Below are 14,533 nucleotides of genomic sequence, written 5' to 3' on the forward strand. Positions count from 1 at the left end.
GCATCCAGGCAGCAGTGAGGACAGCACAGATGGAGACAATTTTCATCTTTGGACAAGGATGGGGCTTCTGATAGGGAATATAAGCAACATTTGTTATCTTTATGGTGGTAGGAGAGGGTTTTCTCCCTTGTTCCTTTCCTCCTTTCCTTCCCCCCCCCCCTTTATATATATATATATATATATTTTTTTTTTTTTTTTCCTATATTGGCTAAGGATGGGGGGAGTGGGTATAATGTTAGAGATTTTTGGTAAGAGTTAAGAAGTGAAAGCAATAGGGTTTTTTTTTAAACAAGGGGTAATAACATGTCATTCAGAGAACAATTTTTGTTCAGGCTGTTTCTAGCTTATGGCTTAACTACTACAGCAGAATGTTGTTCCACTTTCTGTTTTGTCTGCTGTCGCATGATGGGACGGTCTTTTCTTCTGTATGTGGACATTCGGTGATGTCTTCGTCTCCAGGCAGAACTTGTCTGATTTTGAGGAGGTCTTGTATTTGACTCTGGGGAATTCTTGTCACTGTTTGTTTGAGTAGTTTGCATTGCCTAGGTATGGTTTAATGTTTTTTCCTGGGTACCATCTTGGACCCGATGGTAGTAGAACACATACATACCCTCTACCCCAAGTAATCAACTGGAAAGGCCCAGAAATTTGATGTGTTTCCGGGTCCTTCACTAGCACTGGTGGTTTCTCAGTGAGCTTTGCTTGGGTGGTATTTGCAAAGTGGAGAAGTATTGGCGGGTCAGGTTCTGATGTTGTACCATTTAGGAAATTGATGAGTAGAGAGCGTTGCAAAGTCTCTCAACTGGAGATATGATTTCTGTCTCTCTTCACTGCTGATTGAGGATTCTTTAAAGGGCTTGATGTGTCCTTTCCACGATTGATTGTCCTGTGGGTTTTGCTGGTATGCCTTTCTCGTGTTCTATTCCCCATTCACTGAAGAACACTCTTAATTTTCAAGAGGTATAGGCAGGTCCATTGTCTGTTTTGATTTGTTTTGGTACTCCCAGGGTAACGAATGCAAGGAGGAAGTGCTTTATGGTGTGCTGTGTAGTTTCTCCTGGATGAGCTGATGCAAATATTGCTCCCAAAAACGTGTTCACCAATACGTGCACATATTTTGACCTTCCAAAAGGTTTGAAGTGAGTTACATCTGTCTGTCACAGCTGGCAGCTATTCAGTCCTTGGGGATTGACTCCTGTCTCCATAGAGGGTATCTGGTAATTCTGACAGTTTGGGCATGTGGCGACAATAGCTTTTGCTTGATCTTTTGAAAGCTTGAACATTCTAATAAGGGCAGGTACATTTTGATGGTAAAATGCGTGTGACATCTTTGCCTGGGCAAAGATGTCAGGAACGTTAGCAGTTTCTATTGCCATGGCTAATGCGTCTGCTTTCCTGTTCCCTTCTGTGATGAAAGCTGGGAGGTTGGTGTGTGACCTCACATGCATTATATGGTAAGGTTTCTTTCTGTGAGAGATAAAGCGTGTTAGTGCCGAAATCAATTGATGTAACTTTGGATTGGAAACCTCTTTGAGAAGAGCATGTTCTGCTCTCATAGCTATACCTGCAACATATGCAAAATCTGTGACCAGATTAAAGGGTTTGTCTTTGAATTTCTTAAAGGCTCTGACAACAGCTGCTAATTCTGCAATCTGTGGAGATCCCTCCACTATTTGGATATCAGATTCCCAATTTTGAGTCTTAGGGTTCTTCCGAGTCATTACAGATTTGTGGGATGACCCTGAGCCATCTGTAAAAATTGTTAGAGCTTTGAGTGGTGTTTTACTTTGAACTAATTTTGGGGTCAGATTAAAGACTGCATTAAAAAGTTTGTGTTTTGGGATATGAATGGAAATTTGGCCTGTATAGCTGTCTAGGGCAAATTGTAGGTTTTCACTGGTCTGGAGCAAGTGTTCCAGATCCCCGGTGGTTAGTGGCAAATATATGCATGTGAATGCACACCCAGCAAGGGAGTGGAGGCGAGTTCTGGCCTTTTTTATTAAATATCCCATTATTTCCTGGAAGGTGGTAATTGTCTTTGAAGGTTGGTTATTTGTAAAGATCCATTCCAGTATCAATAAAGGGTCTCGGAGTTGAAGATCCCATTGGAAAATCAGTCCATAGAACCGGGGTGCTTTTCCGAGAATGATGAACTGGAAAGGCAGCTTGGGCTCAAAGCGATGGGTTTGGTGTGAAGACAGGACTTCTTGGACCTTTGCTTCTGTTTTGATCGTGCGTGGAGAGTCTATGTCCTTGTTGTGACAGAGAAGGTTGAACAGGGGAGCGAGGTCCTCTGTTGTAAATCCTAGCAAGGGACGTACCCAGTTGATGGATCCGCACAGACTGTGTAAGTCTCTCCGGGTTTTTGGGTCATCTCGGATAGCAAGCTCCTGGGATACAATTGTCCTTTCCCGGACCCTTTTTGGGTCATCTCGGATAGCAAGCTCCTGGGATACAATTGTCCTTTCCCGGACCAAAAGTCCATGGGTTGGTGTATTGTATTTTGTCCTCACAGATCTCGAACCCTGCTTTTTCTATGGTTTCGATTGTCCCTTTAACTGCTTTTTCTAAGAAAGTTTTTTCTGATGCACAGACCAGGATATCATCCATATACTGGTAGATGATTGCATCTGGAAATAGGTTCCGAACAGGAGACAGGATGTGAGCAACGTACCACTGGCATATGGTGGGTGAGACTTTTAGTCCTTGGGAGAGATACAACCAATGGTATCTTTTGAGTGGAGCCTCTCTGTTAAGAGAGGGAACAGAGAAAGTGAACCGTGGAGCATCCTGGGGGTGCAGCAGAATGCTGAAGAAGCAGTCCTTAATGTCTATGATGGCAAGTGTCCAGTCTCGAGGCAGCATCAATAGTGAAGGCAGGCCAGGCTGGAGGGCACTGATGTCCTCGATGACCTCATTGATTTTGCCAAGGTTGTGGAGGAGCCTCCACCTGGTCCCAGGTTTTTGCAGTATGAAGACTGGAGAATTCCAAGGGCTGGTGGTCTTGACAATGTAACCTTTGGCAAGCTGTTCTTCCACAAGGGCTTGTAGTGCACGCAGTTTTACTTTAGAGAGGGGCCACTGGTCGATCCAGATCGGGTCTTGGCATTTCCAGGGGAGCCGAGGGGTACCTGGTAGTGCGCACTCCTCAGTGGCCCCAGTCAGAAATCCTGACTGGAAATACATAGGGAGGCTCCCCATTGGGATAGAACATCCCTTCCCCAAAGGGTGATGGGGGCTCTTACCACGAATGGGTGGATGGTTGCCAGCTTGCCTTCCGGCTCTTCCACGAGGATGTTGTGCCTTCTTTGCATGGACACTGTGGCTCCACCAATCCCTGAAATCATTCCTGCTACCGGTTGTAGGCCCCAGTGTGCTGGCCATTCCGAGCAAGCGATGTTGGTCACGTCCGCACCGGTGTCCAGCATCCCTGGTAGGTGGAACTTTTCTCCTCTGTAGGATAGACCACACTTGATGGTAGGCTTACTTGGTCCCACAGCTTGTGCCCACATTGCTGTAGGGTTGAGAGGAAGCTGTTCCCTGTGATTCTTTGGGAGCAAAAAGGCTTGTGCGATAGGAGTTCCCTTTGAAAGAAGGTAAGTCCATGCAACACAGCTGAACAGAGATTTCTTGTCCTGGGTGCACTGTTTGTACCTCTGGAACAACAAAGATTTCCTCTGGGCCATGGAGAGTGTCACCTATAATTAAAATGTTAAAAGGACCACCTTTTGGCCCATGCTTGCCTGTGGGAACATGATAAACATCCTTATTATTAAAGTCAATGGACAAAGCAGTTGCCAACTGGCGCCGTGTTCCCATCTGTATCTCTCCATGGGTTGGATCCTCTCCATGTGTTCTGGAATCTGCGGGGATGACGCGTGACTGGATCTGGGTGGCTTTTGATTTGCTGTCTTTGCGTGGGGCCTGGCCGCGCTCTGCTGGAAGTTTCCCGAACGCTGTTGGTAGCGCTGCTGATTCTGGGATATTTGGTAGGTGTTACGGGGGTTTTTGGGTAGGTGACCTGTCTGGACAGTCCTTTATAAAATGTCCAAATTCCCCACAGTAATAGCAGAGGTACTGGTCTTTGGAAGTTATTACTGCATACGCACCAGAAACTCCTTCTGCGATACCCTGAGAGACTGCTTGGGCCACTGTGTTTTCAGTGGACAGATGACGTGTGCAGCTTTCCACCATTTGCTCTATGGTGGGTTCTGTATCTATGGGTAAGGCCCTCAGAATTGTTTTACATTATTTGTTTGCATTTGACAAAGCAAGCTTGCACAATAGTTCTTTTCTTGCTTCTGTGCTCTCTGTCTGTTTTTCCAGAGCATCTTTAATTCTGTCTACAAACTTGATAAAGCTTTCATCTACTCCTTGTTTAACACTAGAGAAGTGTTGGGTAGGGATAGAATCATCTGGGGTAAGAAGCAATGAGGTTTTTGCTGCAATAGCAAAATCTTGTAGTGCTGCCTTTGGTAAGGTGTTAGCTTGGTCAGAGGGTTTCTGTAAATCCCCTTCTCCAGCCAGCTGTTGGACTGTAAAATCTGGCTTATTTGCATCTTGAGCATAGGTGTCTGATAATGTTTTTAATTGCCTTTTCCACTGTCTTTCCCATAGCATATTCTGCCAAGGAAAGAAGGCAGTTGGCAATGTTTTTAAGGTAGTGAGGGACAAGGACATGTGCTGAAAAAAGCTCTTCAAGGACATTTCTGAAAATATGTGAACTTCTACCATGTTCTTTGGCTATATTTCGTAGTTGTATCAGTTCTTTATTTGTGTTAGGTTCCCACATTGTTCTAGCAGTCCCCCCTCTTTTCCCCTTTATGTAATTTACTGGGAAAGCAGTAATTCTCTGAGCTAGTTCCCAATCCCCTGCCTGAGTCGCTTCCATTTTAATTGGAGCCCATGGATCAATTTCTTCTGTGTCAGATTCAGACTCACTGTCCTCTGATGAGGTGTGTTGAGGAGGTGCTCTATGCTTTTTTTGGCATATTGGAGTGACAATTTGCAGGGGTGTGGGGGACTGGACAGAGTGGGGGGGGGCAGCTGGCTGGGCTTGGCTAGAGGGAGGCAGCAGTGGGGGCGTAATGGCAATGCCACGTGTGGCACAGCCTGCGCAGGGCTGTGGCATGTGGAGGAGTGGGGTGGCACCATGGGGGGTCCTGTAGGTGCTATTAGGGGGCCATTGTGGGTGGGTGGATGCAGCGCTTGGGAATGCAGGCAAGGGAGAAGCGGGGGAGAGGAGGCAGTGGGGTTGGGGGGACCTGCTGCCGCGGGCACCATGGGGGGTGCAGAGAGATTCGCTGGGGCTGTGGCAGGCAGGCAGGGATGGTAACGGGGGTGAGGGGCATGGCGGCAGGGGGGAAAGGCACAGCGGCGGGGGTAGGAGGAAATGTGGCAGGGAGCGCGGCGGGCTGCATGGTGGTGTTGGAGCAAGGCGGGGCGGACCCGATCGAGACCGAAGTGATTATACCTGAGCATGGGGGGGAGGGCAGTGTGCACACTGTGCAGTGCATTGCATAACCAAGGGAGCTGAATCCGTGGTTGCCGCGTCCGGGGTGGCGGGGGAGGGATGGGCACAGGAAGGGTGGGTGGGGGCAGCGTGATTCCCCTGTTCCCTGTCCCAGGAAGGGGTAAAGCGGCTGACAGAGGGCTGTTATCTGGCAAATTAGCATTTGAAGGGACAGTGCCTGCTGTTAATAGAGATAAGAATGGAATTTCTTCACCAGGGGAAATCTGCCTAGGAATTGAGCTCTCTCTGTTTGACAGCTTTAGTGATAGAGTGAAACACAGGCAAGAATTTAGTTACAGAAAATTTTTCATTAGTTTAGAAAGCATATATTCTTGTCCCTGCTGTGCCCCAAAAAGAGTCTGAACTGATCATGTTTGTGTTAGTGTCTGGAAATTGAAACAGGATCCATGTTATAAATTTTTTCAAGTTAGTTTTGAAAGATTGCCTTTAGAGAAAGAAAAGCTGTTAGTAGTTAGGATTTCTAGGATTTGTAAATATAAATCTCTCTCATTCTGGTATTGTTTTAATTTACTAGATTTTGCTCCCATTGCTGTAAGTTCCCTTCCCCTCCTGGCCGTGAAAAGGGGAAAAAAAAAAGCCAAAAAACCCAAACAAACAAACAAACAAACAAAAAAAAACCCATCACCACAAAAGGGACCCAAGATAAAAGAACGCAGAAAGGCTGTTTTAAACTTACACTTTTTTTTTCAGCCGAATGTGGGTCCAAGGCTGCTGGGTGGGTGGTCTGCTTTGTCCAGCTACTGAGGAGCTCATCCCAGATGTTGATATTTGAAATGAACAGGCCTAATGCCTTTATTAATGTTCAGCTCTTTATTAAAAAGATCAGCTGGGCAGGGGGCTTGACGCAGAGCTCGCCCCCGCGGTCGTAGCTTTCCCAGGCAGCCGGAAGGAAGGCGGCATGCAGAGTCAGTCACTGGAGTCCCGAGCAGCAGCTGTCCTTTCTCCTTTCCTTGTGGCACACCGGTGGCCAGAGGATGAGGAGGCGTGGTGTGCAGAGTCTGTTGCTGAAGTCCAGAACAACAGCTGTCCCCGCTCCTTCCGTGGTGGCAGCACCAGGGCTCTCTGTCTCTCTATCACCCTACTTCTCAGAGCCTAATATAGTCTGTTCCTTCTTAGGTGATGGCGACAGTTAAAAGTCAATCAGGGGATGTGTTTCCCTCTTCCTCAGCTAGGGCATTTGCCTAGACTCCTCTACTGTGTTCAGTTTTTGATTTATATTCTTTTTTCCCTCCTAAAAATACTCCCATTATCCTAAGGGGTTTCTATTTGCATGTTAGTCTCAGAGTGGCAGCGTGGAGGGGTGGGAGGCCAGTTGTCCCCAGGTAGTTTAGAGAAGACAAACAGAGCAATTAGCTAATTAGCATTTCAATATCGGTACTTAGCTAGAGTTAGTAGTTTTCTTTTAGTGTTGCCATGGGAACTAGGAAAGCCCTGCCCACATCTCTGGGGAACACCTGGAAACTGTTCATAACAATATTCAGGTTCGTTGGACAGTCTTCAGATAACTTGCTCTATAACAGAGAATTTACCCTTAGAGGGTTGTGGCAGGCCCGAGGCAGTAACGATCCTGGCTCTAAGGGTGCCAGGATGTCCGTTCTCCTGTTTGGGTGGCCATGTATGGTGGCCTGGGGTCCTAGGGGTCTGTCTGGCCCCCTGGGCAGCCACTGCCATAGGTGTCCTGGATAGTGCTGTGCTAACAGAGGGACCTGTCTGGGTCCCTCGGGCTAGCTCCCAGATGCAGGCAACTTAGCAAGCAACGCTGGAGTGATTTCAGCTCTAGTGAATTCAGCTCTTAGAGATTTTGCTCTTTGCTCGTAAGTGCCTCTGGCAGACGCAGGGATAGAGAGAGGAGAAGCCTGTATGGAGTTCCGCAGCAGTGTCTTTATTGGCAGCTCCTGCGAAGGTTTCCAGTGACAGCTCTTCTGCCTAACTGGGCAGAGATGGAAGTTTATATAGGATTCTGGGGTGTTGGAAATTGTCCAATGGCCAGGGTTGAGGAGAATACGACCTATAGTCTTACAGAGAGATAACAAGGGTCCGAGGGTGGAAGAGGGGCTGCTTTGGTCCACTAATCATGACTATGCAGTTCTTATCTTAGGCGAGTGACCGCCAGGGAGGCCTTGCAAGGCCTCTGCCTGCTACAGAACTGAGGTTCCAAACACTGTTGGAAAATTTAATCCAATAAATTCTGAGTGGAATGAATAAAGTAATTTGTTTTTACTGGTAGAATTCTATGCAGAATTAACTGCTTTTTAACTTTAACAAGTAGACAAGTGACAGTTTCAACTGGTACTTCTTGTGGCACAGAAGTGATGAAATCCCCAACTGAGACACAAGATAATTGAAACAAAGAAGAAAATGATATGTTAGTATCTGTGTGCAGAAAACAGGACAATTTGCATAGTAATTATGATTATAAATGTTAGTTAAACAATAACTAGAATACTGGAAAACCCTCAAATTTCAGAGAAAGGTTTTGATAGATCATTTGGTGAAACATGGACTTCCAGGGAGTTTGGTTCTCTCCAAGTTCTTGCCTAGCTGCCAACCACTTGGTATCCTGTCTCTCTGTTGTGGTATGGATAAGACACAATTTCTCATTGGGGGGCTGTGGCTTCTCTCCAGTTTCTGAAGCTGACGTGTTGGATGTGGTCTCCTGGCTTGGAGGTTGGCAGTTAAGTGTGCATATTTTCTCAGACCATGAAACAGAGAAGACCCTGTAACAACTCCCCTCCCCTCCCCTCCCCTCCCCTCCCCTCCCCTCCCCTCCCCTCCCCTCCCCTCCCCTCCCCTCCCCTCCCCTCCCCTCCCCTCACACATGATGACATTATTGGGTTGTTATTTGTCTGAAACCTTAACTGGTAAAAGTTCAGAAAAAGAAAAAAAAAAAAAGTAGAATCAGTCCTTTAGTTTAGTCAGTATTCAGTTTGTGCAGTTTGCCAATGCGTCTTTGATATGAAATTGACATTTTTTCAGTGTCTCGCAGTCTGTAGGGGACTTTGACCCAGGGAAGTGGTCACAACACCAAGCCTGACAGAGCTCAAGAATCATTAGGACAATGCCCTCAGGCACAGAGTGATTCTTGGAGATGTCCTCTGCAGGGCCAAGAGTTGGCTTTCAATCCTTGTAGCATTGTAGGTCCTTCCAAGTCAGAATGTGATACAACATTTTTGACAGATTTTTTTCCACCTGTAAACTAATATATTGTCATTGAAGTTCAATCAGATCTCAATTTTTAGGGTAATATCCTTTGCAGATACAAATTGGTGCAGATGCCACGGGCCTGATAGGGATAAGCTTAGAATTGCCTTAGAATCTTAAACAATCACCACTTTAATGGAAGTAAACTGTGTTTCAGTACCTGAAAATTGAGAGGATGTAGCCTTTTATATCAGTATACTTCAGAAAGAAATTATAACTTCAGCATATACATGCACTAAAATGAAAACCTGGAACCAAATAAACCCTCCAAAAGCTATGGAAATTCTAAATTTAGTCTGCCTGAAGAATTTTATTGTGGCTTCCTTCACAGGTGCATGTGACGCAAACTGGTGCATTGTCCCCAGCCACATGTTCACTGCTTCAGAACAAACCATAGTAAAATCCCCTGAATTGCTATGTTGCATTTTGTTCTTTGCCGCATCAGTCAGTGTGTGGTCCAAGCCTTGTCTTCTACACATTGTTCAGATGAATCCTTGACAACAAACTTGTTCCTCTCCTCTTCAAACCTGAGTGCCTCAGTGATGCACGTCCATTTATATTCACAGTTCCCTTGGAAGGGAACTTATTGCATCCCACTCCTATGTGAAAAGGAGCATCCAGGATTCATAGATGCCTGTGGTTGAAGAAGAACAGGACGAGAGTAAAAAAAAAAAAAAAAACACACAAAAACATTTGCAAAGTTTTATTAGCAAAGAAAGAGGAAAAGAAAGAGAGAAAAAAGGGGAGAATGAGTCAGGAGAGGAGAGGGGATCAGCAGTTCTGGGTCTAGCACTGATTCAGCCACAATGTGTCTAGAATCCTGGGGTGTTCCGCATTAGCTTTGTGGGAGTAACTTCCTGTAGATCAGTTTTCCCTCCTGGGCTTTGGGGCTTTCCCTCCTGGGCTCTTCACATAAATGAGATAGCAGACACAACACAGTCTTCTTTATCCTTCTGGTAATAGTTCAGCTTTGAGGGTGTTTTGGTGGTCTCAATCTACCTTGTCTGCTCCTTGATCACATTTTGGCACTTGCACCATATGTTATGCTGTCATTGTGGACCTGAAGAGGAAAACTGGCTCCAGAAAGGTGCTGCCATACTTTTGTACAGCCCCCTTTCCAGGAACATTCTGTTCTAACCAGCCTGCTTGAATGGTCATCAGAAGAAATTTTTTCATGGAAAGACTTCTTAAACTTTGGAATTGACTGCATGGGGAGATGCTGGAGTAACAATCCCTGGAGCCATTTAAGAAATTACTGGATGTGGCACTAGTGCCATGGTCAAGTTGAAAAGGTGGTGATCAGTCTAAAGTTGGACTCAGTGATCTCAGAGGTCTTTTCTAACTTAAAAGATTCTGTGAATTTGTCATTGGTGTTTGAGGAAGAGCAATGCATTAATTCCTTATTTCTCCGGCTTCTGGAGAGGAAAGATGGTATCGCAGCCATTTCAGGACTTCCAGCTGAGAGAATTGAACTTTTTCTCTTCTAACAAATTTTTTTTCATTTTTTTTTTTCCAAAACCAAAAAGGCTTAACTGTATCCAGTTAAGAGATTAATATTTTATACAAGAGAGATCAAATGTGTGTTGTGGGTACCACTGACAGTTTTGTTACAGGAAGCATATAAAACAGGTATCAAACAAAAAAACCCCAACCCTTAGCCACACCCTGGGTTTGAGTATGGTTAGCTTTCTTATTTTGAGAGAGAGTTGCACTGGATATTTTTTGAAAAACTACGTGGGATATTTTTTGAAGGATGTGGTGTCGATAACTTGTGTGAGCGTCCAGAAGTATATGTACTGCCACCAGGGAATGTGACTAAGGCAATGTGACTAAACTAGCACTGCTCCTTATGTCAGCCAGGCTCTGCACTCAGGGTCAGGTGGGACCTCCTGAAGCAGTCTTTAACTTTTGATTGACAACTGCCACAGTTCTTGGATTACATTCTCCTCCCGGACACAGACCAGACACCTTTTTCACATTTGAATCAACAGGGCTGCATCCAGGAAAGTGTGTTGATGGAGGTGGGGCTATGTAGTTGAGCAATTATAAACTCCTTTTATCCTACAATAGAGTTTTTCAATAAGCAAACACAAAGAGAAAAGGAGTAAGAACTATTGTACCAGATAAGATTACTCTAAATTTAATTAATGTATTCTTGCACTACAGTATTTAAATTCAAACTAATTTAATAAATACATTAATTATTTTGATTAAATGGAAATTAATATGATAATTCACTATGCCCTTTGGTTTCAAGAAAAGTGTTAAGTCTTTTACCAAATGATATGTTCAGAATAGAGGAGACTGGGGAAAAATATAACTCAGCATTTTTGTCCTCTCAGTATCTTTCACAGTTAATAAGTCTTTCTATAGAGCTGTTTTTCTTAACCTTTTATTCCAGAAGGACCACTTCACTCTTAAAATAGTCCATATATCTCCCCAGGTATTTTTGTCAGCTGGAAGGGAATGTAATTAAATGCTTGCTTATTATTTAGGTATTAGAAATGTCTGGTTTGTACAAAAATGTAGTGTGTTATGATTAAGAATGACAAGTTAAACTTCTGGATAGTTAAGAAAAAAAAAAAAAAAAACAAAGAAAGTAACCATATATCCATCTTCAGAATCTGTTATATATTTTCAACTTTCCATATGCATGTATTTTTTCTTCTTTTTGCATTTACTTCCAGTTCATGCATGAACTGGGAAGGAGAACTGTTGATTCATGAGACCCTATTTATGACTGCCAAAAGACTGAGCAGGACTGTTTTAGAGTTCTCCAGTCATGAAATTTGTATATGGGCATGAATTTAAATATTTGCATGGATTGTTGATGCAGTAGTCTACTGGAAAGAATATGTGCTAAAGTTTATTAATCCTGTATTCAGATCAGCCTAGATATTTAGGTCTTCAGTGAGTGACTAAATCCTATTGTCTTAATGGTGTTTGTGAAGCAGATCTGGTCACTCAGATAATATCTTCTGTAGAAATCTAGCAAAGCTGCTTAATCTATGTGTGCTGTGTTTTTCATCTTCCAATCCTGACCTTTGCACTATCCAGAAGAGTGGGCATTTTGACCAACTGTGTTTGTCTACTTAAGTTTCCTTGCATGGAGAGCAGGGTATATGCACAATGATCTCATCCAGCTGTGCCACCAAAGTGTGGCCATGGTATCGATACTGGAAATAGGACTCTAAGGCACAAAAAGCCTGCATCAGTGGAAGCCTTTATCACTAAGTTAATGATTTTGACATACTATCTCTGACTTTTACAGTTTGAATGATTTAACCCAAAGCATATTTCAGGGACTCGCAGACTGGAGACCATATTCCAGTCCTGAAAAATGAATGTGTGTCTCATCAGGTTATCCTCACAGAGAGAGAAGTAAATGGGACATATGGTTTGTACTTCTGGTTAACTCATGCCTTACATTGAAGTGTAAAATACCAAAACTTTCTTCTGTATTTTAATAAAATTGTCTCTGGTTTCCATAATAGCTGATAAGTTGAGCAGAGCAATCACAAAGTTAAAGGACTTCTTTGAAGAATCAGAAATCATTCTTTTAGATAGCCTCACTATGTCATGGCTAAGTATTACCAGTATGCTGTGGAAGTGTCTGTGATTGAGACCCACTAGACAAAGGGACCTGGCAGTGGTGTGACATAGCAGAACAGAACTTTTTGCAGGAAAGCCATCAGGCAGAGCTCTGCAAGATGAAGGGTTGAAGGGTGACCTCAGCTACAGGGATCAGAGTCAGGAAAGGGGGACCAAGAGCATTCTGCTCATGTTTAATATTTGTACTGAATCTACTGGATCTGGGTTTTTTCTCCCTGTTGGATTAGAATTAAGTCAGAGAACCCAGAATGTGTTGCATGAATGAATAACAGGAAAATATATTTTAAAAAGTCTCTGACTGTACCAGAAACAACTGTTGTACTATGATTTAATAGAAAATGTATATACATGTATATATATGTGTGTGTGTTTGTGTGTGTGTGTTTACATATACACACATTATGGATTTATGGATTACCTCTCAAGTACTATATTTTTCTTGAGATTTATATGGAGGTCAAAGTTATTTTTCATATATATTTATCATTCTTGTTTAAAAAGTAGATCATGATAATTTTTAAAGCATATTTTAAGATAAAAGAAATCCCACATACCATTATTTACAAATGCATTGCAATTTTTCTTCCCTCTACTCCCTGTGTTTTGACAGTACCTTTTAGAAAAGCTATGCTTTTAAATTTAGCCTCTATAGTGAGGAATTTTAAATCCATTTCATGAAGGTGGGTGAATAACATTTGATTTTCTCTATGGTTGCATGTTGTCCTAACACCTTGTAAAGCCAGGCTAACTACATTACAAAAGCCACTTAAGGGATTTGCGGTATTTGTAACAAGAGTCTCATTTTGCAATAAAGTTCTCATTCTTAAGCTCCCCAGTAACCAACTATTTTAAGTTGCCTTTTCTAAGCATTTGTACTCTTGGTGCAGACCAGATCTCCAATACAACATAAGAAATCCCAAAGAAAGGGTGTACAAATATGTCTAAACTAATTACATTATGGTAAGCAATTTTGCTGTCAAACCTGTTTCCATCCTGCCTTTTGGAAGATAGCAAGTTACTATGGGTCACTTTGAGACTATGAGATAATGTTGAAGCAAACAACTGAGGCTTTTCTGTAGTGATACTATATCATTTTAATAAATACACATTAATGCCCTTGGTTAATTAAATTTCAAATTTCATTTCTTATATAGCAGAGAACTATGAAATATGACTGTTTACTACAGTACAAAGCACTTATTTTTTATTGACTCTTTTCTGAAGATCTCTGTTTTAATGCTGTATTAAAGAAATTTAAGTTTAACTTAACCTCTAACTTAACCTTTAACTTAGCCTCTAATTTGCTGGTTTTGATAGTTGAACATTGCTACCCCAACTATCAAAAGGATTAGGATTTAAAAGTTATTTGTTCTGAGACTAGTTAGCTGTTACCTGGTTAAAGAGGAAAAGGATTTGGCTTGGTCCTTACATTTTTTCTATCTCTTCCTTCAGTTTCCTTCAGGTTGGTAGTTTGACTGTTTTCACTTTATAAGATGACAGAAGAAATCTTTTACGAATCATCTGACATTCTTTTCTTTTGAGATACATGCCAGTTATCAGGATGATTGTTATAAGAAGACTGTTGCAGCATTCTTTTTCCAAAAAATCATTGGCCAATATTTTAGATATTACAGTTCATTAGTAACAGGAAATATAATACTTCTTGTTAATTTCATTTTTAGAGGCTGTACTGAAAATACTCTTTAGTTAAACCACTAGATTCAGGTGACAAAACTCTTTTTCTAACTATTTTCTTTCATGTGATGATTGTTTCATAAAAGGAATATGAACAACTGGGTCAGTGAGGACCAGAACACAGGACTCTTTCTTTCCAAATCACTGAGTTGATACCTTAAACAGCTGGAACAGAGGCTAGAAAGAGTTAAGAGGAATAAAAGGATATTTATTGAAGGGCTTTCAAAGGCCACACCCTGTCAGTACCAGAGTCATGGCTTTGGCTCTGCTCAGATGGCTCGAAGATGGAAACAAAAAGAGGGCTTTGTCACAAGATCCCACATTTTTATAAGTTTTGGTCCATTAGCATATTGGAGCTAATTGTCCAGTTACAGCCCTAGCCCGTGAAGTCCCATCCTTCTTGTTTTTTCTCTCTTCAGTCCACATTGTTTATACTCTTGGGCCTGAGGTCTGGATCAGCTGTCCTTGGGTCCCCGGCTAGAGAAGGAATTG

The sequence above is a fragment of the Vidua chalybeata genome, chromosome Z, assembly GCF_026979565.1.
Source record: "Vidua chalybeata isolate OUT-0048 chromosome Z, bVidCha1 merged haplotype, whole genome shotgun sequence".
NCBI lineage: Eukaryota > Metazoa > Chordata > Aves > Passeriformes > Viduidae > Vidua > Vidua chalybeata.